General features: G+C 37.8%; 1 pseudogene; it reads left to right on the top strand.

Annotated features, from left to right (window-relative positions):
• Window positions 1–3,534: 3,534 nt before the first annotated feature.
• LOC138931598 (NADH dehydrogenase [ubiquinone] 1 beta subcomplex subunit 1 pseudogene) lies at window positions 3,535–3,812 on the top strand (annotated as a pseudogene).
• The last annotated feature ends 796 nt before the right edge of the window (window positions 3,813–4,608 follow it).

Genomic DNA, 4,608 nt, shown 5'->3' with positions numbered 1-4,608 from the left:
CATCAGCTACAGAACAGGAAACTTTGGTATATCCATACAATGGAACACTAATCATGAATAAAAAGAAAAAAAATACTGATATATTCAACAAAAAGGATGAATCTCTAAAGTATCATGAAAAGTGAAAGAAGACAGACATAAAATACTGTTTACCTATGATTCAATTTATGTGACATTCTAGAAAAAATAAAACTATAAAAGAAGAAAGGAATTCAGTGGTTTACTGGAGCTTTAGTGGAGGAAAGGAATTGTCTGGAAATGGCCAGAAGAAAATTTTAGGGTGTGGACTTTTCTAGATCATGATTCTGCTGGTTGCCACATGACTATATATATTTGTCAAACCTTATAATTCAAGATTTATTCACCTAGACATTGAAATTTTTATTTTCAATGTTATTCACCTAACATTGAAAGTTTTCTTACATGTAAATTACACTTCTATGAAAAACCTTGGGATTGACAAAATTGTATAAATCTAAAACACGGAATAAATATATAAAATACTAGCAAATGTTAATGTTATTAAATCTTATTGATATATGAAGGCATTACACTCTTCTTTCTATTTCTCTGTATGCTCCAAATTGTCTTTGTAGAAATATTTTTAAGGAAGATGTTGACATGATAGGAAAGGACACCTATCAACCTATCAGGGAATGCCAAAAAATTAAAAAGAAAAACCTTAGAAGATTTCTTTCCCATCAAATGAGGTCACTACCACATATTGTGGCTCTTTGGTGTAAGTTTACAAGCAAGGCTAAGACTGAACTGCAATCTTTCTTGAGGCTACTTTCACTGCCTTGAAAAACAAAGTCTCAGGAACAAACAGAAAACCCACAGTAAGACCAAGGCTGCTATTTTCACAGAGTGAAAAATTTCTTACTGGTTCTGATTCCTTTCTTCTTTTCTCTATTTTTTTTTTAATGTGCAGTATTTACTAAAAGCTTTTCTGGTGTCTTGTTTTTGTAGGTTTCTTTTTAGCACAGTTATTCACAGATTTTTTTTTCCATTCTTTATGTATTTTTAAAATAATTTGTTTACTTACTTACTTTTGGCTGCACTGGGTCTTTGCTGCTCCTCAGGCTTTTTCTCTATCTGCAGCAGAAGCGGGGCTACTCTCTAGTTGCAGTGTGTGGGCTTCTCATTATGGCAGCTCCTCTTGCTGCAGAGCATCCGCTCTAGGGCACTTGGGCTTCAGCAGTTCCCCATCTATTTCTATTTCATCTATTTCTCTATTTGCAGCGGAAGCGGGGCTCCTCTCTAGTTGTGGTGTGTGGGCTTCTCACTATGGCAGCTCCTCTTGCTGCAGAGCATCCGCTCTAGGGCACTTGGGCTTCAGCAGCTGTGGCACTGGGACTCAGTAGTTTCAGCTCCTGTACTCTAGGGCACAGGCTTAAAAGTTGTGGAGCACAGGCTAAGCTGCTCCAAGGCAGGTGCGATCTTCCCAGACCAGGAGTCAAACTTGTATACCCTGCATTGGCAGGAGGATTCTTTACCACTGAGCCACCAAGAAACCTGATTGTTTCCATTTTTATTTCCTCGTTAATTATCTGTTGGTCACTCTACTTTTAGAAAATGAACATGCAAAAACACTTCTTTCACTCTCTAACAGTTCGAAGCATAAAAAATACTAAGATTGACATTTAGCAATTATTAAGAGTCTTTGTTTAAAAAAAAAATTCCCTGAAACTCTATGATATATTAAATACTTGTTAAAATTAATGAGAATGTTTTTATTCTTACCTGTGAAAATCTTTTTTTTTAATGCATGGTTTAGATAGGAAAATTTTTAGTCTTACAAGTGTTCTGTAAGTGTTAAGAAGTCTGGAGGGACCATATGAGAGAAAGTGAGAATGCAGAGAGCTGTGTGAAAAAAAATAAAGTAAAATTGTTAAGAATATGATGGGTAACAAGAAAAAAGATATCACAGTTTTTCTGCTTCTCCCTTTCTACCACACTCTCACTAATGTTCTCAAGTGAAACACTCTGCTGAAAGTTTAAACAAAATCAATATTTTCCTTCATGTCAAATACATAAAAGCATATTTTCAAAGGCAGAATTTTCTAGTTACCATTTATCATGGTGGAAATTATCAATATTTGATGTTAAGGAGAAAGTCATTTATTCTGTTCATATTTTAAGTAAACAATTTTTTTTTTTAATGTCATGTTATACAATATATATGTGTAACTCTCTCTGTCATCTTTCTCTGGCCCAATAAAAGAAAAGGAGGCGGTGAGGGAGGAAGGAAGAAGGGAAGGAAGGAAGGAAGGGAGGGAATTTCTTCTAACATATTCACTGTGGAGAGGGTTAACTATAGCACTTCCAACAGAAGAGAGAAAATAAATGCTATTACCTGTGAAATGAGGAAAACAGCAAAAGCAGCTGAAACTGAAAGTAGCTCAATTTAGTCTGTGAATTCCTATTCAATGTTATTGGACCCTGTTAGCAAATGATTTTTCCTGTGTCTCAAACACATTCTAAGCATTCTTGAATTATCTTTCAAAATCCTTCACTTGTACCCCTGAGGCTGTCAATATCTGACAAACCAGAAATTCAAGGGCCGCTGGGAGAGATAAATTTTTTCCTTGACAGCAACCAACCACTGCTATCTTTTACTTACCTCCTTTCACCAAACAATGTATCACCAAGACAGATATGGAAATTCCAACATCAGGGACTTCATATTTGTATATATGTGCTATCTTTTTATTAGGTAAGTATTTACCACATGCTAATACTAGCCAAGAAATTACAGAAAAATCACATGCAAGGTAAAGATTTTAAGTGCTATCCACATATAATTTACAAGATAACATCACAGATCATTCCATCTCACACTATGATCAAAAAAAAAAAAAGTAACTAAATATTTAGTAATAACACCATGCAGATGGCCCTGGGCAAGGCATTGTGAATCTTACAGAAATGTGTAAGATATGGTTTCCACCCTTAAAAAGAGCACTATTTTGTTAAAAAGAAAGATTTACAGACATAAATCTCCAGGCAGTAGTGTAAAAGGAGCCACGGGGCAAATCCATGACGAGATGCAAAAAAAAGAATGCATCAACAAAATGCAACACTCCCTCAGAGGCAGTAAGCATTGTAATTCGTGGAAAAGTCTGTGCAATTCTCAGGGTAAGTCAGCACTAACTGAAAATCTATGCTTTTTTGCATAGTGTGTCGCACTAAGAAGGACACAGAATTCCAATTTGTCCCACTCTGGTATGAACTCAGGCTCTGCCATCTAGAATCTCAGGTTCAGCATTCATAAACTGAAAACAATACTTTGTTTCATTCCTTTGTTGTGAGGATTAAATGCCACGCATGGTATTTTGATGTATTTATCTGACGTTTGGGCTTACAAATTTGTATACAGAGCTATGGTATCTTCACTACTTTTCCATTCTTTCCAAAGCAGCAATGATATAGCATTTGATTCTCATGGTTCTCAGCAATTTGTTCATAAATACCAGAACTGTTTCTGTTTTTGACTAAAATTAGTATTTTACCAAAGATGGTCTTTTCTGGTCGCGGGGTCGTTGTTGGCTCAGAGGCCGCAGCATTCATGATGAACTTACTTCAGGTTGTGCGTGACCACTGGATACATGTACTTGTCCCTGTGGGATTTGTCTTTGGATATTATCTAGACAGGAAGAATGATGAAAAACTAACTGCCTTCCGGAACAAGAGTCTGTTATATAAAAGGGAATTGAAACCTAATGAAGTCACCTGGAAGTAATGGCTACAGCTAAATTACAGAATGTTCACGTTTTTTAAATTATAAGAGAAATAAAAACACTCATTATCTAAAAAAAAAAAAAAAACAAAGATGGTCTTTTCTGTATTATATATATCCTATCTGAACAATATATTTTATACACACAGACACCTCCTGCCACTCTACCATCAACCTGAATTCTATGTTATTGGACTAATTAGATGCGGCTGGCTGATGTTCTGGAGAAGGCAATGGCAACCCACTCCAGTGTTCTTGCCTGGAGAATCCCAGGGACGCAGGAGCCTGGTGGGCTGCCGTCTCTGGAGTCGCACAGAGTCGGACACAACTGAAGTGACTTAGCAGCAGCAGTAGCAGGCTGATGTTCTGGGGTTCCTGAAGACCATTCTTATGCTCCATGATCTGCTGGAAGGACTCACAGGACTCAGAAGACCTCTACACACTGTTACAGTTTACTATGCTGCTGCTGCTCTTAAGTCACTTCAGTCGTGTCCAACTCTGTGTGACCCCATAGACAGAAGCCCACCAGGCTCCCCCACCCCTGGGATTCTCCAGGCAAGAACACTGGAGTGGCTTGCCATTTCCTTCTCCAATACATGAAAGTGAAAAGTGAAAGTGAAATCACTCAGTCGTGTTCGACTCTTAGTGACCCCATGGACTGCAGCCTACCAGGCTTCTCTGTCCATGGGATTTTCCAGGCAAGAGTACTGGATTGGGTTGCCATTGCCTCCTCCGACAGTTTACTATAGTGAAGAGGAAAAGACCCTAATGCTGGGGAAGACTGAGGGCAGGAGGAGAAGGGACGACAGAGGATGAGAGAGTTGGATAGCATCACTGACTCAATGGATTTGAATTTGAGCAAACTCTGG

Source organism: Ovis canadensis, chromosome 9 (genome assembly GCF_042477335.2).
Source record: "Ovis canadensis isolate MfBH-ARS-UI-01 breed Bighorn chromosome 9, ARS-UI_OviCan_v2, whole genome shotgun sequence".
NCBI classification, from domain to species: Eukaryota; Metazoa; Chordata; class Mammalia; order Artiodactyla; family Bovidae; genus Ovis; species Ovis canadensis.
The sequence above is the reverse complement of the archived record's forward strand: the minus strand, read 5'-3'. Positions and strand labels throughout refer to the sequence as shown.